The sequence below is a fragment of the Dermacentor albipictus genome, chromosome 2 (genome assembly GCF_038994185.2).
Source record: "Dermacentor albipictus isolate Rhodes 1998 colony chromosome 2, USDA_Dalb.pri_finalv2, whole genome shotgun sequence".
NCBI lineage: Eukaryota > Metazoa > Arthropoda > Arachnida > Ixodida > Ixodidae > Dermacentor > Dermacentor albipictus.
Genome location: NC_091822.1, coordinates 48,781,849 through 48,805,377, shown reverse-complemented (window position 1 = coordinate 48,805,377; position 23,529 = coordinate 48,781,849). Strand labels below are relative to the sequence as shown.

Below are 23,529 nucleotides of genomic sequence, written 5' to 3'. Positions count from 1 at the left end.
AACTACCCCGGTCATGTACTTGTGGCCGTGTTGTCCCTGCAAACGTCTTAATGTCATCCGCCCACCTAACTTTCTGCTGCCCCATACTACGCTTCCCTTCCCTTGGAATCCAGTCCGTAACCCTTAATGACCATCGGTTATCTTCCCTCCTCATTACATGTCCGGCCCATGCCCATTTCTTTTTCTTGATTTCAACTAAGACGTCATTTACCCGCGTTTGTTCCCTCACCCAATCTGATCTTTTCTCATCCCTTAATGTTACACCTATAATACTTCTTTCCATAGCTCGTTGCGTCATCCTCAATTTCAGCACAACCCTTTTCGTAAGCCTCCAGGTTTCTGCCCCGTAGGTGAGTACTGGTAAGACACAGCTGTTATACACTTTCCTCTTGAGGGATAGTGGCAACCTGCTGTTCATGATTTGAGAATGCCTGCCAAATGCACCCCAGCCCATTCTTATTCTTCTGCTTATTTCAGTCTCATGATCCGGATCCGTGGTCACTACCTGCCCTAAGTAGATGTATTCCCTTACCACTTCCAGTGCCTCGCTACCTATCGTAAACTGCTGTTCTCTTCCGAGACTGTTAAACATTACTTTAGTTTTCTGTAGATTAATTTTCAGACCCACCCTTCTGCTTTGCCTCTCCAGGTCAGTGAGCATGCATTGCAATTGGTCTCCTGAGTTACTAAGCAAGGCAATATCATCAGCGAATTGCAAGTTGCTAAGGTATTCTCCATCAACTTTTATCCCCAATTCTTCCCACTCCAGGTCTCTGAATACCTCCTGTAAACATGCTGTGAATAGCATTGGAGAGATCGTATCTCCCTGTCTGACGCCTTTCTTTATTGGGATTTTGTTGCTTTCTTTGTGGAGGATTACGGTGGCTGTGGAACCGCTATAGATATCTTCCAGTATCTTTACATATGGCTCATCTACACCCTGATTCCGTAGTGCCTTCATGACTGCTGAGGTTTCGACTGAATCAAATGCTTTTTCGTAATCAATGAAGGCTATATATAAGGGTTGGTTATATTCCGCACATTTCTCTATCACCTGATTGATAATGTGAATATGGTCTATTGTTGAGCAGCCTTTACGGAATCCTGCCTGGTCCTTTGGTTGACAGAAGTCTAAGGTATTCCCGATTCTATTTGCGATTACCTTAGTAAATAGTAATTTGAGCTCAAGCTCCTTCAAAACGGCGGCAGCATGCTTCCTTTCCTGTTTATTCCTCAATGCGTACATCATTTCTGTTCTTGTCCTCCTTCTGCCACTCGTTCGCCCCAGTGATCATATGAAGCATCTTGGTCAGTGGCACAGTCCACGGCCGATTTTTAGAACTCCCTAGGGGTCGCGAAAACGTTCGAAAAATCGGCCAGTTGGAAAAAAATAAATGCGTGTCATTTACTGCCCTTAGGGGCTCAAACCGGCACAGGTACGTTCGAAAGCACTTTAAAGAACTGTCGGTACACATATTAGGCATATCGGCGCTCGTACTGTGACAGGAAATACCGTGTGCACGCGTGTATAATTAAGGAATACATACTGTTTTCCGTGGCAATAGCCCCTTACCACGCTTGTTATGCTTCACTGCAATACTTTTGCGTATGCTTCACCATGTAACATTTCTGCACAGAGGCGAAGCTGACTTTCGGGACCCGGCATTATGCAACGCACCGTGTTTTCTAAGTTTCTAAGCCAATCGCGAGGACCACAAAAGCGGAGTCCGTGCCATTGCTGACAGCAGCTAATTCTTTCAATAAAAAACTCGGCACCCAACGGTAAGAAGCTTCATAGCGAACGTCGAAGCAGCTAGGCCTAGCGTTGCCGCAGTGGTGGCAACGGCTGCCAGCGGATCTGCGTGCGAGAGTGCCGCTTCGAGGTGGCGAAGTAATCAAAACGGCAGCGGTGGTGCCTTTGATTATTGCCGTTTCGGACCTGCGGTCACGGCAAAACGTCCGGAAAATCGGACGGCGAAGGGTTCTTGCATCCGAAATTTCACACGCTCTGATACGTTGACTCTATGGGGTACGTGGCGGTGCCGCGAAGCCGTCCAAATTATCAGGAATCCGGAAAATCGGTCGTTGACTGCACACTGGCAACTCATCCAGCCGACGACAGGGCGTCAAAGACGATTCAGTGCGATTCCTGTCTGTTGCTCGAGCCAGCATTACCGCTACTTTCGACCCTTCCAATAAAATTGCCGCTAATTTTCCCTGATAGAGGCCCAAATTCCCTGAGTTTTCCCTGACTTTTTCCAGACTACTCAAAATCCCCGAGAATTCCCGGTTTTCCCGGTTGGTAGACACCCTGCACAAGAGGGCGCGAATCTTTTTAATTTTCGCGCCATATTACTACCGCTGTATTATGAAGAACTTGAACCAATAGACAATGACGAAGAAGAAACTGAGGAAGCTATGGATAAAATAGAAAGATATATTCAAGAAGACAAATTTCTGCATGAACGTGTCAAAGACATGCCACTGGATGTATATGAAAGATATATAGCAAAACAAGAGCGTCTGAGACAAGAAGATGAATAAAAAACATTTTATTCAGGCATAAATGGCACTCTCGGTCGTGCACTGCGCACAGGCAAAAGGTCCTCGCGGAGATCGCCACGTTGCTCGGCGGCAAGGCACTCAATTTCTGCTTCATAGTTTGCAATGTCTTCAGGTGTGTTTGACAGGTGGTCTGGGCGACCATGGCGTGACAGACTGTTGGGATTCAACTTGACCTTTCTGTGCATGTGGCGCAGGTATGGCCCGGCACTAGAGGGTAGCATTACTTTGTTTCCTGGAATAGTGTCTATGGTACTGTGTACTACAAGCTCCGTGTTGACTTGAAAGAATGCCGTGACATCTTGAAACTTGTCAGTGCTGCCAGGGTCATCTTTGTTTGACTTGGACACTGCCATAATGCCAAAGCTGAGACTTGGTTGAATAGAATCGAGTGACATGGGTGCGACACCTCTGCGATACCAAGCTAAAAAAAAAAAGGTCGTTCTTATACTAAAAGTCATATTTAGCCTTTGCTCTAAATATGCTGGCAATCTGGTAGAGTCAATGAAGTGCTGCCATTTGTGAGCAACAAAATAAAATAATCGTTTGCACTGTTCCCGTCATTCACTGAGATCACCTCTTCTTTTCACCGTGCAGAGGCAAGACAACTATATTATTTTCGTCTCGAACTTTTGGACTTTGACTATCGGGTATTATGCTATCTCTTAGCAATAAATTTATTCGGCCAAAAGTATTTGTGTGTACCGGAGAACTTAGTGAATCTTGATTCTAAATGGAGTCATTGGGACGTAGTGGCCCCGACTACTGACGCGGTACATTTTCGATTGATGTTATCTGAGTAAATCATGTGTTTGTTCGTGCTCGAACTCTGTGCAGAGGTGACATTTACACGTTATAAATACTTATTTTTTCATTTTCATGCCGTGTACATGGCCATGTTTTGGGAACTTGTTACATGATGGATCATTATCGCGTCAGGAGCCTGTATAGTTGGTGGAGCGTAGCTCTGCTTTTTGCGATTTTATGCTGTTGATATGAGCTTGTTCCGTGTAGATATTTTTTTTCGTGTGTGAAATCTTCCGTAATATGCAGATTTTCTTTTGGAACAGATGACGACAATCAGCATGTGCAAGTTTTACGGGGGAAAAAAAGAAGTTCCGAAGCTTGTTCTGATCCCTTGAGGTGACGTGTCAGATGTAGACATTGATTCGTCCAATGAAGAAGTCATCGTGCAAACTAGAAAAAATAGACAAGAATGTACAAGTGACAATCTTGCCCGTGATATCAGCCTTGAAGTCGAGAATGAGAACTTCAGCGATGATGAAGATGCTGGTGAATATGTGAACAGTAGTACAAAGCTGCTGCAAGTGGATGATCGCATGAAAAAATCTTCAAAGAAAAAATCGCTGTTGTGGGCGAATGATGACATACTCCCCCTGCAGGTGGAATACAATGAAGAATTTGGATCTCCACGAGATGAATCACCATCACCCTAGCAGTATTTCAAGTTATTTTGTGACAACTCGGTTTTTGAAAACTTCTCAGACCAGACAAATCTGTACTCTGTTGTAAGTTGTGTAAAAATGACAGCTAAAGAAATGAAGCAGTTTGTAGGCACACATGTTATCTCTGGAATTGTGAGCATGTTGTCCGACAAAAACTATTGGAGCGGAGCAACAATGTTCAGCACTGTAGTGAACGTAGAACTGTAGAACACTGTTCCACGTGAATAACAGCTACGTGACTGCTCGTACACACCCCGAGCAAGACAGGCTATTCTAGGTAAGGCCATTGCTCAAGTGAGTTTCTGAAGATATAGCTCAAGTTGAACCTGAAGAGTTCAATTCAGTCTATGAAATTATCATACCGTTCAAAGGTAGATGTGCTCTAAAACAATACATCAAGAACAAGCCTCATAAGTGGGGCATCAAAGTTTTTGCCAGAGCAGGTGCTAGTGGCATCATATATGCATACGATATCTATGTAGGTAAAGGCACTATCACTGAAGCATCAGAGCTCGGCATAAGTGGATATCTTGTACTCAAACTGACCAGCGCTCTCTGCCTGAACAAGGGCTTCAAAGTAGTCTCTGACAACTGGTCTGCCTCATATATGGCCTTGTATGTGCCCTAGAACTAAAGGGAATTAATTCTGTAGGGACTGTACACCCCAATCGCCTGCGGGGTTGCACTTTCAAGGGTGGCATTGCGCTGAAGAAGAAGGGACGAGGTAGCTTCGACGCAAAGAATGAGCCAACAAACAAGATCGCAGCGGTAAAGTGGTACGATAAGGCAGTCCATTTAGTATCCTATTGTATTTACACGATTGTAGGTCAACCAATTTTTTCAAATTTGACAATCCAAAGTTGGGGGGTCGACTTAGAATAGAAACCGAACCGTGAACCACTAGTAACGGCAAGAAAATCGAGAAATCAGGGACGCTACGGCGTGGTTACAACTTTGTACCTACGTTTCCATGGTTACAGTAGAAGCGTAGTGCAATAATTTACCGTATTGCATGCATTTTGATGTCAATACAGGCGATGCCCACTTTGAAAGTTGGCGCTCCCAATCTGTGCCCATTGGCCACCGTACCTAGAGCGACAAACCTCCTGCCATTGAGTTCGGAAATGTATTGAACAATGTGATACGATCGTGGCTAGGTTAGCGCCGTGAATTGAATCAAGGAATTTGCTAATACTCATTTTATTATTAGAGACCAACAGAACGATCATTGAATGTGAGTAACATACTCACGAGGTAAAGGAAATCGCGTGCGGCCGCTTTCATCAGTCGCATGTAGCTTGTTTTGGTATCCCGCAGTTCGGCAGTGGCCGCTTCCGGTTGATTGGATGGTCGTCATCTCGCAGCGAATGTGTTCTTGTGAATAAAGTTTCACGCTCAACCCACGGCATATGGTTATTTCAAGAGCTTGTACAGAAGCTTTCTTTTTTTTCTTTAAAGAAACATTTACTGTGCGCACCGCGAGCGCAAGGCTCTTGTGGGAGCATCGATCATTGATGGGAAAGTTGCCGTTTGGGGGGTATTGGTAGTTGGCGGAAGAGCTTCTTTTTGAGATACAATTTAATCGACGGCCACGTGATTGTCAGTGCTTCTGTTGTGTCGAATTGTCGTGCCTGTCATGAGTGCCCCAAAGAACTGTCGGCGCTCGTTCACAGCTGCATTGAAACGAGCTGCTATCCTCCATGCCGAGGAAACTAGCAACTGCGCTGCAGGACGCAAGTTTGGAGTGAGTGAACGTGTGGTGCGGCAGTGGCGGCTTCAGCGCGAGAGAATTTTTTCATGCGACTCCAAGTGCCGTGGTTTTCGCGGGCCTAAGTCTGGACGCTTTCCGGAGCTGGAAACGAAGCTTGCGGCATACGTGACTGATCTACGTGATCGATCACTGCTGGTCATGTGCAAAATGATCACTCAACAAGCCTGTGTCTTCGCTTCGGAAGCAGGAATACTGAGGACTGAATTCAAAGCCAGCAGGGCCTGGGCCTCTAAATTTATGAAGAGGGCTTGCTTCTCCCTTCGTAGACGCACCAGCGTGTGCGAGAAGTTGCCGGCTGCATACGAGGATAAGGTCCTCGCCTTCCATAGGCACTTCCTAAAACTTCGAGACTCCCGACAGTATTTGCTCGGCCAGATCAGCAATGCCGACCAGACTCCCGTATACTTCGATATAACCAGTAACACAACCGTGAGCGTTAAGGGAACATGCGATGTAAACCTACTGACAACGGGCAACGAAAAGCTGTGTTTTACGGTCATGTTGTCATGCTTGGCGGATGGCACCAAGCTTCGCCCGTACATCGTGTTTAAGAGGAAGACGATGCCTAAAGAAGTGCTTCCCAAAGGCCTTGTGGTACGGGTGAATGCAAAGGGATTCATGACGGATGATATGGTAGGGGAATGGTACCGTCTGGTGTGGCTCCTGAGGCCGGGGGCATCCCTCAAGAGAGACACCCCCAACCTGTTAGTGTTGGACTCTTTCCGGGGCCACCTCACCGACAAGGTGAATGCGGTGCTTCATAAGGAGCGCACCGACATGCTTGTAATCCCCGGTGGCTTGATGGGACAGCTTCAGCCTCTCAACGTGGGGGTCAACAAGCCTTTTAAGGACCTGCTGCGCCGCGAATACGACTGTATTTCCAGAGGAAACCCCGACCTTACCCTAAGCAGGCGTGTGAGGAGGGGCTCCTTGGCTACTGTGTGCGGGTGGGTCCTCTCTGTGTGGACGGCGGTACCGCGTGATGTTGTGGTGCAGTCGTTCGCCAAATATGGACTCACACTTGACGACGACATGCTGTGGGACCGCAGCAGCTATGACGGCAGCAGCATGAGTGAGGACGACTCCAGTGACGATGAGTAGTCATCAACCGTGGCAATAAATTTTTCTTGTGGCTCACACTTTCTTTTTTTTTTTTTGAGGCCTGCGATTTTGGGGGGGTCGACCTACATTAGAGTCGACTTACAATCGTGTAAATACGGTACGTTGGATTGGAACCAACTGGACAAGTTCAGAGGTGGAGCTTGACGAGTCGCATTCATGTGACTGTTCAGCAACCGGCAATTATCCGTGAGTGCAACCGCTACATGGGAGGTGTCGACTTGTGTGACATGGTGGAACTACACCGCTGCGACATTCGCAGCAAGTGCTGCTATCTGTGCATTGTGTTTCACATCATTGATGTTTGTTTTGTGAATGCATGGCTGCTGTACAGGAGGTATTATGTTCAATCCGGCATACGATATCAGCCTCTTCTTGACTTCCGAATGAAAGTTGCCCAGGCTCTCCCAAAGGCGGGTACATCAGAAGAACAAAAGCACAGCTGTCCTGCATCTCACACGCCACCGCCGAAAAAAGCCAATACATGCCTCCGACCAATATAAGATGTACGCTTAGACAGGACGGCTCACTCGCCTGTGCACTGTGACATGAAGCAGAGGTGCAAGCTCTGCATCGTCTCTTACTCCCGCATTCAGTGTGAGAAATGTGGCATACACCTCTGCCTCAACAAAGAAAAGAATTGCTTCAAATAGTTTAACCTAAAATATACTTTTCAAGTATTGTTTGTAACGACACATTTCAAGCTCACCAGGTTCCACTGATTTCATTTGGAATCATTAAATAAATTTTGATTAAAAAGTGCAAGCACAGATTTTTAATTTTTTTTTTACTATACGAGCATGCACATCGCAATTTGTAAAGACCATTTTTTTTTACGTTGAACATTATTAATTTAGGCCTGAAAGGTTTAATGCTTTACTAAATCATGACAAGACTGCTATTACAACTACAACTTTATAAAAAATAAGAATAACCCTAAGAAACAGTGGAAACTGTTCAATGAAGTTTTAAATATGGCTGCTCTGAGCTCGTCTATAATGAAAATAAGTTAGGATAATGCCACTTATCATCACTCTGCTGATATGGCTGATGTGCTTTGAGTATTTCCCTTTGCCATCCTGTAGTCCCAAAGACGTTACTTCATGTGGTTTGTCGCATTTACCACACTCATTTTTTTCCCTCTTCTTCTTCTGACAAAATACTGTCTATTCCTAATCTTAAAAACACTCCTCCTGATCTGGATAACATTTGTGCACATCATTTAAAGATGGTTGCTCATTTTATTTCTGATACATTAAGCAATATAATCAAGCTTATTTTTTCAGAAGGTTGCTTTCCTGACTCATTAAAATGTGCTAAGGTTATACCAATCTTATATATGCCTATATCTATTCTCTCTTGAGTAAGTAAAGTCATTGAACATTTGTTTCTTAAGCGCCTTAATACTTACCTAATGAAATTTAGTATTAGAAAACCTTGCCAGTTTAGTTCTCACCAAGGAAGTTCCACTGAACCTGCCTTACTTCCTTTGACTGACTTCATGAAACGTTCAATTGATAGCAGTGACTTCTCAGGTTCCGTATTTTTGGATTTAACTAAAGCCTTTGATGTACTCAGTCACTCTATTCTATTCAGCAAGCTTGACTCTTATGGTATTACTGGTCCCATCTTCAACTTCTTTAAGAGTTGCCTGCTTAACCGACATATGTAGTCTTCACGGGTGGCTCTTACTCAACACTAAAGCCTGCTTCACATGCAAGAGGCGGTGCAGCAGTGATCATGGCGGCTGAGAGGCAACGCGGCGTGCAGACACAGTTTCATTTTATGCGCTCCGTTTTGGTGCGACATGTGCCACTATGATGCTCAGAAAAAATTGATGTCCCCGGAGGGTAAGCTTTATATATGTTGGAACTTCTAGATTGCAACCTGTGTATAAGAACAAAGTTTTCATTCCATGCATGTATTCTGCTGCAAAACTGAAATTATTATTAAATTAAAAGGCATGCTTTTCTATAACTTTCCATAAAAGCGAGAAATAGCGCTCATCTTGCATGCTTCTAGTCTGTGTCCGTGTCACTTCGCGCTACAATCCAAGATCATGTTGCCGTACCAACTCGCCCAACTTTCTATTCTTTTGCACAAAAGCAAGCCCAGAAACTTATTGTTTCACTACACCTGTTGCCTCTTGTACATAATTAGGTGCTTATTCCAATGTACCTATGTAAATTGTGTTCCAGGAGTCTGTTATGACTAGTGTTATTCCGTGAGATGCACATGTGATAAGTTGTCTACACACTGAGGCACACTGCTTTCAGGGAGACTTTGTCCTATTAGTCTTCGCATGCATGCATGAGAATTGTAGCATGTTTTTGTGCATAGGAATTGCAAGCAGGCCAAATAGAAAGTAGAAATAATGGCTGAATGCACACCAACTATGAGTGTGATCTCCAATCGCACTTACCACCCTGGGCATTACTGGACTGTTAAATTTTCTTCCAAGTTCAAGTTCACCCAATTATAATTTCACTGCTGAAATGTTGGAGATTGCCTTCTGTCTGGTGTTTCCTTATGTAAGACAATATGCACTTTGTATGCATAAAGGAACTTAAAATTATGGCACTCTAAATTATGGCTAGAGAAGAACGGAAAATATGGTCTCCAGCAGCTACATTCATCAGGCATAGTCTGTAAGTAGGAAATTGAGCAATCAAGTTTTGTCATACTGCAGTCACATCCCTTACTTTTTGCAAGCCATATCATTTCAATGTATCACTCTGTACTATTGCATTCACTATGAGCTACAAGGTGCAAGCACTTCACTGTGCAAGATACCCTTGTAGCTCCTACTGTACATTATAGTACATGTTACCTCACCATACGTGTGTGTATGCAACTGAACTTGTGTTCTAAGTTATATGTCTTACCATGTAAGTTTTTTTTTTTGTCTTTCACTTTTTGATGGTGAAATTTAATGTAACTTGGAATACATGTTAGCCATGTTGAAATCTGTTTGACATTTTCTTTGCAGATGTTGTCGTAACAACACATAACAGCAGTGAATATGCAGTTGAGGCAGCAATACACTGTGGCTTCTCATAAAAGAGGATGGCGAGGTCCAGACTGCGCACTACACCTGCAAAGCAGGCCTTGAAGAGGCGTGCTCTCACATAGCGGCAGTTCTCTTTTATACTGAAGCTGCCGTCAAGATGAGAGGCAGCCAAGTATGCAATTAGAAAGAAAAAATGTGCTGTGATATAGTACCTACATGATGTCCAGCACAGCATAAATAAGACAAGAACATCCATACTCCCAGCATCAATTAGGATAGTAAGATTGTGTAGGACCACCTATCTCAGTGATGAAAAGAAAGGCATACAGACAAAGTAGAGACAGGGCTCTGGCCATTGCAATACTTAATAACGCAGTTTGTCTGCTTCCCCCATCATGCTGCCAGAAGTACAACATTGAAATAAGATTACAACTGAACAAAATGAAGGAGCATGCAAACAATGTGCGCAATGCTCCCACAGGTGTCACCTTGGCTTGAAATGGCTTGAAAACTAGGCATGAGCATCAGTATTAGTATAGTAAGAAATACATTATCTTTACCAAAAGCATGAGTGGCTCAACGAGAGTGGCACTTTCGTTAGGAATATTTTAATGCCTTGCTTGATTTTTCCTTTTCTTAATTTGTCTCAGGGGCCTGTTTATGTCACATTTGGCCAAGTTATGTAGCGTGTAGTTATACTTCAGCATTTGTATACTGCTTTTTAAGTAAGTTGATAGTAAAGCACATGTTGCACTGCCCTGCATCAATTCAAGGGCATTTCAAGGGCACTGGTAGTATGCAGCAGTATAACTTCACCTGAATTTCCTTTTCTGATAAATTCTACTTGTAGGTAATAATGTGTGTACTGTTACAGAAGACCAGTATACGGCGGGAACATAATCTGCTACTATTAACATGAATAAAAATTATGGGCAATACAAAATGTGATTTCTTGGATATTCTTCACCTAACGGTTGACATGCGTGCCTTCAACAAGTTCTTCGTTGACCGATTCAAATGCTTTGTTGCTCCATTTGCAGTATCCTCAAGCCTTCATGACAGACAATTCAGCTGCGAAGAAAGCAGCCCTTCAAGTTGTTTGGCCCCAAGACACACAGCTGCTTTGCTTCTTTCATGTTGCGCAAGCGGAGTGGAGGAGGCTCACGGCAGCTTGCAACAACATCGCAAAAGAGCAGAGAAGAAGTCTCATGTCAGCGATCTGGCAGGTTTGTGCTTTAGAAGCAGTTTTACATAAACTTCTGGAAAAGATACCCTGCTATGACTTTTATCGTGCTCATACATTACTAGGATGTATTTTGGCAGTATGTGCTTTACTGTTGACAGTGCACAGAGCATTACCGTTTGTCAACAATCACAGGTGATAAGTTGGCTGCTGGCAGAATTGTTGAGGCATTTGAAAGCTGCAACTAACTGGAAGCTTCATTGAAGCATGTCCGTTACTACTGCTAGTCACTGAAGTAGCTACCAGCACAGGATTGCTAACAAAATATCTTTTTTTTTTTTGGGGTGGTAAAGCATCAAATGACCCACTGAGCGAAAAGGAAGGCGCCTGTAGCAGTGAGAAACGGCACCTAAATCCCTATTGGCTGCGATGCCACATCACATGTGCGCCTCAACAGAACAAAGTGGGCAAAAGGAAGCACCTGCAGGTGCACCCCCTGTTGCTTTAGGGGAGAGGGCATTGCCGCAACACCACATCTCCTCACTCTCAGAAGCCAGTGTTATCCACGTGTTCCTTGTCAGCGCAAGCTCTCACCTGCGTTATAACTTTGCCTCAGTAATCATATAAAAATATTCATGTATAAAGAAACAATAAATTTGGAAGAAAACATGTTGGCTAGGGAGTTTCGAACCTATGATACCACGCCCAGGAGACGAGTGTCTTACCCATTGGGCTAAACCAGTGCCACCAGGATAGAGGGCCTGTGCACTCCACTTTAAAACATCCCACTACTTGGAGCGAAATTTCCATTGTCAAGCCTGGCATGACAAAAGCAGCGACATCAAAATAATTGTGGCTTACGCAGAAGCATCCCCATTAGATTCGATAGCGGTTGGGCAAAGTAGCATGACATCAAGGATCGAAGTGCACAAGTCTTATGCTAGGTAGGAGGCGTTGGCCAAATGTCTCAAGGTGCTACCTTGCCCATGAGGAGTTCATTACTCAAAGGACCGCTCAGCAGCATTCAATTAGCCATTGATGCTTTTGCATTCACAACTCATGAGAAGTGCTTACCTAGGTGTCCTAGGAGTTTCTTAACTCTGAATAAAAGTGCACTTGGCCTTCGTTTTCCCTACGCATTTTGAAACAACCTGAAATGTATAACACCATAGCTGCTTTGAATGACCCATTGCATTGATTTCTTTCGGTCATGTGCACTGACAGCCCTGAAAAGCTGGAGAGTGCGATTACAAAGCTATGAGAGAGCTCCCACACATCTCACTTTTCACGTGTGGAAGCCTTTTTGGAATGGAAAGAAGGGTGGGTGCTTCTATTTCGTACTAAGCTGACATGTGGCCATAACACAAATTGTTTTGCAGAGGCTTCCAGTCATACCTTCAAGAATATTGTGCTTTTACGAACAAAATCCTTCAATGTCGTCACTCTAGTAGAGTCCATACCAGAAGTACGGAAGTTCTACTTTAAGAGCAGAATATTGAACCATGCACACAACTGTGTCCCCATCTACCAACTGCTCTACAACAGTCTCCTAAAGAAGACACTGGAAGGAGCTGAAGCATCAGTCAGCTCACTTAGGGAGAACTGCTTTTCTGTGCCAAGTTTTCAAGAGAATGGCAAAGCATATGATATGTGTAGAGAAGTAGGCATGAGTACATGTTGCACAGATGCCTTCTGCAAACACCAAGCACTAGTGCACAAACATTTAGGCAGCATTTTTCCTAACTGCCCAGCTCTTACAGTAATGGACCACCACGATCTGGGAAGACTTGCCCTCGGAGATGCGTGCCCAGGCATTGTTTTGGACTGCAAAGAAGGGTGGGTGCTACTATTTCGTACTAAGCTGACATGTAGCCAAAACACAAATAGTTTTGCAGAGGCTTCCAGTCGTACCTTCAATAATATTGTGCTTTCACGAACAAAATCCTTCAATGCCGTCACTTTAGTAGAGTCCATACCAGAAGTACGGAAGTTCTACTTTAAGAGCAGAATATTGAAACATGCACACAACTGTGTCCCCACGTACCAACTGCTCTACAACAGTCTCCTAAAGAAGACACTCGAAGGAGCTGAAGCATCAGTCATCTCACTTAGGGACAACTGCTTTTCTGTGCCAAGTTTTCAAGAGAATGGCAAAGCATATGATATGTGTAGAGAAGCAGGCATGAGTACATGTTGCACAGATGCATTCTGCAAACACCAAGCACTTGTGCACAAACATTTAGGCAGCATTTTTCCTAACTGCCCAGCTCTTACAGTAATGGACCGCCACGATCTGGGAAGACTTGCCCTCGGAGATGCGTGCCCAGGCATTGTTTTGGACTGCAAAGAAGGGTGGGTGCTACTATTTCGTACTAAGCTGACATGTGGCCATAACACAAATTGTTTTGCAGAGGCTTCCAGTCGTATCTTCAATAATATTGTGCTTTCACGAACAAAATCCTTCAATGTCGTCACTCTAGTAGAGTCCATACCAGAAGTATGGAAGTTCTACTTTAAGAGCAGAATATTGAACCATGCACACAACTGTGTCCCCATGTACCAACTGCTCTACAACAGTCTCCTAAAGAAGACACTGGAAGGAGCTGCAGCATCAGTCATCTCACTTAGGGACAACTACTTTTCTGTGCCAAGTGTTCAAGAGAATGGCAAAGCATATGATATGTGTAGAGAAGCAGGCATGAGTAAATGTTGCACAGATGCCTTCTGCAAACACCAAGCACTTGTGCACAAACATTTAGGCAGCATTTTTCCTAACTGCCCAGCTCTTACAGTAATGGACCACCACGATCTGGGAAGACTTGCCCTCGGAGATGCGTGCCCAGGCATTGTTTTGGACTGGAAAGAAGGGTGGGTGCTACTATTTCGTACTAAGCTGACATGTGGCCATAACACAAATTGTTTTGCAGAGGCTTCCAGTCATACCTTCAAGAATATTGTGCTTTTACGAACAAAATCCTTCAATGTCGTCACTCTAGTAGAGTCCATACCAGAAGTACGGAAGTTCTACTTTAAGAGCAGAATATTGAACCATGCACACGACTGTGTCCCCATGTACCAACTGCTCTACAACAGTCTCCTAAAGAAGACACTGGAAGGAGCTGAAGCATCAGTCATCTCACTTAGGGACAACTGCTTTTCTGTGCCAAGTTTTCAAGAGAATGGCAAAGCATATGATATGTGTAGAGAAGCAGGCATGAGTACATGTTGCACAGATGCCTTCTGCAAACACCAAGCACTTGTGCACAAACATTTAGGCAGCATTTTTCCTAACTGCCCAGCTCTTATAGTAATGGACCGCCACGATCTGGGAAGACTTGCCCTCGGAGATGCGTGCCCAGGCATTGTTTTGGACTGCAAAGAAGGGTGGGTGCTACTATTTCGTACTAAGCTGACATGTGGTCATAACACAAATAGTTTTGCAGAGGCTTCCAGTCGTATCTTCAATAATATTGTGCTTTCACGAACAAAATCCTTCAATGCCGTCACTTTAGTAGAGTCCATACCAGAAGTACGGAAGTTCTACTTTAAGAGCAGAATATTGAATACATGCAAACAACTGTGTCCCCACGTACCAACTGCTCTACAACAGTCTCCTAAAGAAGACACTGGAAGGAGCTGAAGCATCAGTCATCTCACTTAGGGACAACTGCTTTTCTGTGCCAAGTTTTCAAGAGAATGGCAAAGCATATGATATGTGTAGAGAAGCAGGCACGAGTACATGCCTAACTGGTTGCAATAATGCCTTCTCCAGACACCAAGCACTTGTGCACAAACATTTAGGCAGCATTTTTCCTAACTGCGCAGCTCTTACAGTAATGGACCACCACGATCTGGGAAGACTTGCCCTCGGAGATGCGTGCCCAGGCATTGTTTTGGACTGGAAAGAAGGGTGGGTGCTACTATTTCGTACTAAGCTGACAACATGTGGCCATACCACACATAATTTTGCAGAGGCTTCCAGTCGTATCTTCAAGAATATCAAGAATCAAAGGCCTCCGCAGGTAAGGAAGATATCGCGAAATCTTCGCCGAAGAATTGACCCAGCTGCCCGCGCCGACTTTAGAGAGTTTTAGTATAGGGGACGCAAGCGGCTTGCATACGCAAGAACTAGGGGCGATGTTAATGCGCATGCACAGACCGCTACGTCTACTTGCATCCTTGGGGTTGTTGGGGCGGCCGAAAACATTGCTGCCCCTAAGCGGTCACGTTACCCACGCGACTCTCGCTGTGTACAAGAACTTACGAGAAGCGAGACCAGCCGAGTCAAGCCGCGCTCCATGCGCATCTCGCCAGACAAGCAGAGAACATGACTGCATCAACTGCACCGGCGAGGACGGGTGCGCGTGTGCACTTCACGGCCGAGGTGGACGTCCAAGTACTGCGCGAAGTCAGGGCGATCAACCCATTCAAGGAGGTGTCGCGGTGGGTAGTGATCGCAAATAACCTCCTGCTGGCAATTCGGAAGAATTTGTCAGCCCGGAGCCTGCGGGACCGCGCAGAACTGCTTCTCGCGCAGTTCGCCGCACGTGACCGAGTGAACCTAAGAAAGTAAGTGTGCTGTTCACTCCGCTGCTTCCAGCAATTGTTCTCCGAGTTTGTATTGCCAAGTTGCAACCTTACCTGTGGAACGTTCTTTTAGGTCCGGAACCGAGGAGGACTACGACGAGAAAGAACAACTTCTCGCGGAGGTGTATGAATTCGCACAAGAGAGTGGCTACAAACTCAAGCACTCCGCTGTATGCAAAGTTGCGACGACACGGCGGCAACAGCAGCAGCAGCGACAGTCCCGGCGGCCGGCCACGGATAAAAGCATAGCGTCGGCTGTCCGGGACCTTGCTGCCTCGGAAATGCGCACCGAGTCTGATGATGGGGCCACCTCTTGTGACGAAGACAACCTTTGTGTGTTCCTCGTTAATCACCAAGAAATAATGCTTGTATTAGTAACCCTAGTATTTCTAGTATAGTATTTAACGGTTGTTTAGCTTATATGCTGGCAGTTAAAGGCCTGTATTTGTTAAGGCTAAAATATCATGATGAAACGGCCGCGCTGTGCACAAGTGTCGCGGTACTACATACATATTGAACGTATTAGCCTACCTTTCTGTCGTGCTCCATGTAAAACAAAGATTGTACTGCCACTATTGCAGCGATCTTTTCCTTTTCCTTAATTAGTGAACAAGGTCGAGCCACTGTTTTCGCCTGATTATAGAGCTAGTGGCAGCTCATCCTCCATGCTCCCATTAACGAAAAAGAAAAGATTGTGGTAAAGGCTTCATATGGTCAGTATGGATGGAAGCTTGGGCTAGTTGGTTTGTCATTGGAAACGATTAAGTAGCGCCAAAAACAAACGAAGGCATATGTGCATTCACATTGCCTGCTTGTGTCTGTAGGTCACATTTTATATCTGTTTGATTTGCTGTACACCCTATTCATTACATATGTATGTGCCGTCTCTTTCAGGTTCTGCAAATGGCAATGACGCAGCAGTGGTGTCCGAGGCGGAGCCCCTTCACGGTGACTACGAAGTGCTGGCCATAGCTCCAGAGCTACATGCCAGTGCTTCGGCAAGTATGTCACCGTGGAGGGCAACCTCTACAACCTCTTCTTGCCCCATCTGAGGCCCCACCACTACCCCTGCCTCTAGCCCCACACCTGGCACTACCCCTGGACCCACACCTGACGCTACCCCTGGACCCAGCCCAGGCCCTATTCATAACCCCAGCCCAGGCCCTATCTATAACCCCACCCCAGGCCCTATCCATAACCCCACCCCAGGCCCTATCCATAACCCCAACCCAGGCCCTATCCACAACCCCACCCCAGGCCCTATCCATAACCCCACCCCTGTCCGCCTCTCGGGTACCACCCCTGCAAGCACCACGACTCCAACTGGCACGCACCGGCGAATTCGTACGTTTTAGTAAACCATGAGACCTTCATGACATGGTGTGCACCAGCCACCAGCTGTTGGCCGCAAGGACACGACATGCTGGGGTGGAGCATCTTCTTTGGCGGCGCCGAGTGTGCTACAATTTGCTTTGTATGGGCGCAGAATTTTGACCGGTTGTAGCAGTATCTTTTATGTGCAAGGGTTTTTGTTTTGATTCAGCTGTTCTGTACACTGTGTGATACATTCTGGTGTTTTTCTATGCCTTTTTATCAAACTTTAGTTGTAGTCTGCCCAAAGTGAATTTAGCCCTAAGTAATATTTGGGCTTGTCTCACCAGGTTTAGTACTACCAGTAATTTTGCGCCTGTGACAAACAGCACAATTCTAGCCCTTGAGCTGATCTACTCGAAGGGGCAGACATTACTTAAGAAATCGAAGTGCTTAATCTACTTCACGAATGAAGATTTTAACTAACTGCCTTGCATCTCATGTTGCAATTTACAAATTTTAGCTTGTGATACTGGCATTCTGTGGATAACATCATTTTTAAGATATGCAACATCAACCTTGCTGTAGAACTGTCATTCCACTTACATTTCAAATGAAACTCCATTTTGTGCATTAAAGCACAAAAGTAACTGCACCACTAATGCATTTCTTTGCAACGTTTGTGAATTTGTGTCTCAAAACTGCTGTTGTTATGATCACTTGTTACAGCTGGGTCTACCTTGTGAACTATCAGGCTTGAATTTGCAAATTGCAGTATGTGTGATAATCGGTGAAAAACTTTGTGCATTATTTGAATTATTCAATAATGCATTTTGATTTCTAGTCCCAATAGTGTCCACCTGTTTGGCCAATCCAGCCCAATGATTATAATTGTGCTATCTGCCACTGATGACTTTTAAAAGTTACCAAAGGTCCACAGAAACACCCAAGATTTGACTACCTAGATTAACAACCATGTATCGGTCAGGTGTATACTGCCTGTACCGCAACTATACATACGCTGGGGAAGTAGACAGACAAGCACGATAGCTTCTCCGAGAGATATCGTTAATCAAAAATGTATTATTGCTTTTAAAGCATACACATTTCTACGCAAAATCATGGGTCCTGGCCCACAGTGATGTTTTCGGACACAGGCATATGTACATAATTGATATTAGAGCTGCAAATGACAGTAACACAAAAAAAAAGACACAAGATGAGCGCTGTGTGTCCTTTTTGGGTTGCCATCATGTTTCGCGCTGATTTCAGCTGTGCACCCATTCAAAGTAGTCGTATGGCGAGCAGCGCATACGGCGTCACAATGTAAATCTTCAGCGCTTAGCAGGCTTGAACATGAAAGGTAATCCTCCCAGTAAGGTTGAAGAGCTCATTCATTGCTGGTGCGCTTCATTCCCAAGCACATGAGCACCCATCTGTTACTTCGTTGGTCCAATCAAGTCATTGTATTTGCCTGTGTATATGTACATGCTGTTTCATATGTGCACAACTGTGATGTAAACATCTAGGGCAAAGTTCTGTTAGCCTTGCCATGAGTTGTTGCTTCTGGATTACTTTGTGGCTGAATGGAGATCAAACACAATCAAATTAATGAGCCTCATCTGTCTTGTAGTGGGAGACAGCGCAAGAAAGGACAAAAGATACACAAGCGCTGTGTTGCGTGTTCGACACGTTCAGCAAGCTAGTAAATAGGCATGAATTTCTACAAGAAAGTCCGAGACAAAGCGGCATGTCTGGGACCTTTCGCATGCAATGACTAACATATATGTCCCCCTTGTAAAGGCCATATCTCGTATCCAGTCACAAGGCAAGCAAGAAACTATTTTCGGTCACTTTCACACAGGCTGTGCAGCTCATTTGATGAGTGCAAGTGGTGGTGATGATCTTGTGTAGAGAGGTTTTGTGGCACCCACTCTTAGTGACTGCTGATGTGCAGGACATTTTAATTGCCCCTATTGGCATGTAACCATAATCTACATATCTGTTTTGTTTACAGGGAAACGGCATGCAGACCCTCATTTGGAGTTCTTTGAAAAAAGGCTGCAGGTGGAGAAAGGGACGAGAGGCACAGAAATGGACCTTGAGAGGAGCCGCCTTGCTCTTGAAGATAGGCGTATTCGTCTTGAAGAAGACAGGCTCTCCTTTGAAAAAGAGCAGTTTCTGCAGAAGAAGCACGAGTGGGAGGAGGCACAAGAGGAGAAAAGGGAAGAGCATCTCCAGCAGCTCCAAAAAAGGAGGGAGGAGCGAGAGTTCTTTCTTCGTCAGCAGCATGCTCTGCTGGAAATTATAAAATCATGGTCACCAAATTTAAACCAAACTTCTGGTTGATCAGCCAAAGTTGAATGAGGGATATCTTTGGAGCCAGTGTATCAACAAGGGAACTTGTCTTTACTGGGAAAACAATTGCTTTCCTTGAGAGCATTTATGTACTTTCCTCTCGAACAACTCCTATGGGAGAGAATCTTTTATGGGGAGAACTCCTATGAGGGCTTCAACGTCTGGGCTCTCCTATCAGTCCTAGAGGGTGCACTCGACGGTTTTCGACAAACTCTTGAGAGAGAATTGGGGTCCCATCGGGAATCGCTGAAAACTCATCCCTCGAGAAGGCCCTTCGAACCGCTAGGAAAATGAACCTGGAGGACATAAAATCAAAATACACCAACAAAAACCTTTTTGCTTTTGAAAACAATCCAGTTGGTAATAGGTGGCTCAGAATTGATTCAAGGTTCATGAGCAATGGAGACCGAATAAATGGCCTGCGGCTGCACTCTAACCTATTCCTAACACGGACGCTCTACAATCGGCACAGTAGCGACGATTCAGCCAAGCTATGCAGAAGGTGCCACAAGGCACAAGAAATAACATACCACATCCTCTAGATGTGTGAAGCCGTCCACGCGCCGCGTTGCTCGCAACCTAACTTCATCAGCAACACTATTATTAACAAGCTTCAAAAGCATCATCCACATGCTGACATCTCAAGCGCGCTACCCCTTGTGGCCGAGCGCGAAGTGGGCTTCGGCCTGACATCATGCTTGACCTCAAGGGTAAGACACTCATTTTGGATGTGGCGGTCGCTTGGGATGCCAGGACAGACACACTCGAGAACATGTGCACGCACAAGAGGGACAAATACCAATACCTTGTGTCCTTACTGAGCGAACGCCATCTTCAGAAGCAAGTTAAAGTCCTAGGCCTGGCGTTCGGTGCAAATGGTCTCCTCTGTCCAAGCCCCAAACAGGCTGCCAAGTAAATTGGATTACGGGAAGGGGAATTGGCCTGGCTTGCGGCCAGAACACTGGTGGCCAGTTTGATCTGCCTCAACCGGTACTCAAAACAAGTGGTTCCTTAACCTCTTATGACCTGTTGTCGCGATTTCGCATCATACCGGTTTTAAGCCGCACCACCAGAAGAAAACATCTGTAGCCGCTACCCCTGCGCTCAGAGGGAATCCACAGATGTCTGGCAACACGTGGAAAAGGCAGCGCCATCTATCGTCGATTCAGTAAAGAGCTGACGGCTGCCATTTCTCCAGTTGATGCCGACGAAGAACATTTCTCACTATCCATCCATTGGCATCCGTCTCCATTCAAGGTATGTAAGTTTTTTTAATATAAAAAAATTTTGCATGATAGGCACTTGGTTGAATAATGCACGCAGATCACGTAAATAATTTGTTTTTGAAGATTAGTTGTTTTTTCAAGCGTGTGTCGCTTTGTCGCGTTTTCGCATCAACAGGCTGTAGCGTCCCGATTTGTGCACAACTTCGTCTTCCTCGGCATGTGGTCAAAAAACTAGTAATTTTTGTTTTTTGCAGTTATTCGGTGCTTTTTGTTCGTGATGGACACCAGAAGGTTCTACGGGATCAGGGTTCCACCCGTTGAAGAAAGCGAAGATAGCTGCCTCAGCGACAGCGATTCGGAATACAGCCCTGACACAGTACATGCTGCCCCATCAGATCAATCTGGGCAGTCTGGGAGCGACACAGGTGCGCAATTTTTTGTTTGTTGGGCGAGTTGCATTCGGCTGCAATGTGAAACGCCGTCAGCGTTCTTTCGTGTTGTATTGCAGTGGCGCGTCTTTTTCTTTTGAAGCCAAAAGCTTCACTACGATAGTCAACACCGCGTTTGTCGGAGCACGAGTGACGTCACGCACTGCGCAGGCTACTGCCCATGTGCGCCGTCGCTTCTCCGCGCCACCGTTTGACCTTTCGCCGCAGCCGTGCGCATTTGAAAGGAGGGGTATATAAGGCGCACGCTGCCGCGCGCTATGCGTCATCGTTTGACGTTCGCCGCAAGCGCGTGTTTATCGCGGATCACCGCAGCTTTTCGCTTCGAGATATCCAGGCCCTTAGCTAAGCCCCAGCCAATTTTTTCAAGCCAAGGTTTTTGTGGCTTCTCAAATGTGGTTTGCGACCTCGCAGTGATTTCTTTTTCTTTTTTTGTTTGCAGATGAAGAAGGTGAAACGGAAGAGCCGTCAACGTCAAGCGCAAGAAGTTTCCTCTGGAAGCAAGTGAACCATCCGCGGACATGCCACCCTCAATGGGAAGACGGTCTTCCAGACCCTCCAGATGAGCCGAAAGCTCCCATTGCGTACTTCCGGTATTTTTTTGACGACAAGCTTCTTGAGGAGATTACAGACCAGTCCAATCTCTATGCAGTGCAGAAGAATGCCAACAAAGCATTGTGCCTAACACGCGCTGAACTGGAGCAGTTTCTTGGGGCCACAATGTATATGTCCATATACAGGCTTCCGCGATCGCGCATGTACTGGAACCGCGAGATGCGAGTAGAAAAAGTGGCAGAAGTTATGTCACGTGACAGGTGGCAAGCGATAAAGAACAGCCTTCATTTCAACGACAACAATCTCCTACAAGCAAATGCTGGCAAAGACAGGCTCTTCAAAATTCGACCACTCATTGACAATCTGCTGCTCAAATTTCAAATCCTTCCAAAGACACAGATGCTGGTGGTCGACGAGCAAATTGTGCCGTTCAAAGGCCGCTCCTCACTCAAGCAGTACGTCCCTAGCAAGCCTCACAAGTGGGGCTACAAGATTTTTGTACTTTGCGACACCCACGGACTTGTCTCTGACTTCTCTATATACACAGGGGACATCCGCCCTGTTCCTGGATTACCTGACCTTGGAGCAAGCTCTAATGTTGTGCTCGAGCTTTCGCGCTCCATCCCAGAGAACAAGAGCTACTTGCTCTTTTTTGACAACTGGTTCACATCCATAAAACTGCTGGTAAATTTGCATCAGCGTGGTATTCCAGCAATGGGAACTGCACGCGCAAACAGAATTTCTGGATGCCGACTGCCCAGCGATGCAGAAATGAAGAAGAACGGTAGAGGAAGCCACGTGGAGAGGCAGGCTACTATTGAAGGGGTCGAAGTCCGAGTAGTGAAGTGGTACGACAGCCGGGGAGTGAATATTGCTAGCACATTCGGGAGTGCCCAGCCTCTAGGAAGCTGCCAGCGGTATGACCGCAAAAAGAAAGAAAGATGTGAAGTTGAGCAGCCAGCCATTGTGAAGGCTTACAACACTTTTATGGGTGGAGTCGACCTTCTCGATGGGCTCATGGCGTACTACAGAATTTTTCTGAAGTCGAAGAAATTCTACCTGCGATTTTTTTTTCATTTTGTGGACATGGCTATTGTGAGCAGCTGGCTGCTCTACCGGAGGGATTGTGATGCTCTAGGAATCCCAAAGAAACATCAACTGGATCTTCTAGCGTTCAAGGCTTCTCTAGCCAGCTGCCTGTGCAATCAAAACAAGGACGTGATGAAGAAGAGGGGCCGGCCGTCTCTTTCCGTGGAAGGAGAGCTTGAGAAGAAGAAAAGAAGAGGACCAGCAGCTCCAACACCTAATGCTGAAGTCCGTCAAGACAATGTTGGCCACTGGCCTGAAGTGTCGCAGCAACGACAACGATGCAAGATGCCTGGCTGCAAAGGCCAACCTGTTTCCTTCTGCACAAAGTCCAAAGTTCATCTGTGTATAAAAAAAAGTTCAAATTGTTTCATTTCTTTTCATAAGAACTGAGATACAAATGTGCTAAACTCAAAGAAATGAGCTCTCAAGTGTGTTTGAAATTAAACATTTTTTGATCCATTACGACCTGTTGTCGCGTTTTCGCGACATAGCTGTAACTTTCTTCCTAAAACCCCGACATGCATAAAAGTTGCTGTGTAACTTCCTCATAACCAGAACATAAAAAGCCACAGCAAAAATAATTTTTTTATGCAGTATGCTAAATTCAGGCTAGAAGAGGTTAACCTCGGGGAATTGGCAGCCTGGTTGATGCCTCCATTGGCTCTCATCTCTTCTGGCATTTTTTTTTCTTTCATCTCTTTTATCTTGCACATTTATTTTTCTCTTGCTTTTTAAATGTTCCCAATTTTCCGAACACTGTTCATTAGTTTTCTTGCAGCACAATGTTACCAATCTTCTGGCCAATAAACGGCCTCAACTGGGGAAACATAAGGCAAACAAACTTTG

At 45.3% G+C, this 23,529-nt stretch overlaps 1 long non-coding RNA gene and 1 pseudogene across 1 annotated transcript in view; one reads left to right on the top strand and one right to left on the bottom strand.

Moving 5' to 3' along the window:
* Nucleotides 1-2,537: 2,537 nt before the first annotated feature.
* The window catches only part of LOC135904262 (uncharacterized), a 57,423-nt gene continuing 36,431 nt past the window's right edge, over nucleotides 2,538-23,529 (bottom strand). The window contains exon 3 of the long non-coding RNA XR_010565070.1: nucleotides 2,538-3,759. This is a non-coding gene — a long non-coding RNA (uncharacterized lncRNA). The remainder of the gene's footprint in view (nucleotides 3,760-23,529) is intronic.
* LOC135904255 (piggyBac transposable element-derived protein 3-like) lies at nucleotides 20,675-23,029 on the top strand (annotated as a pseudogene).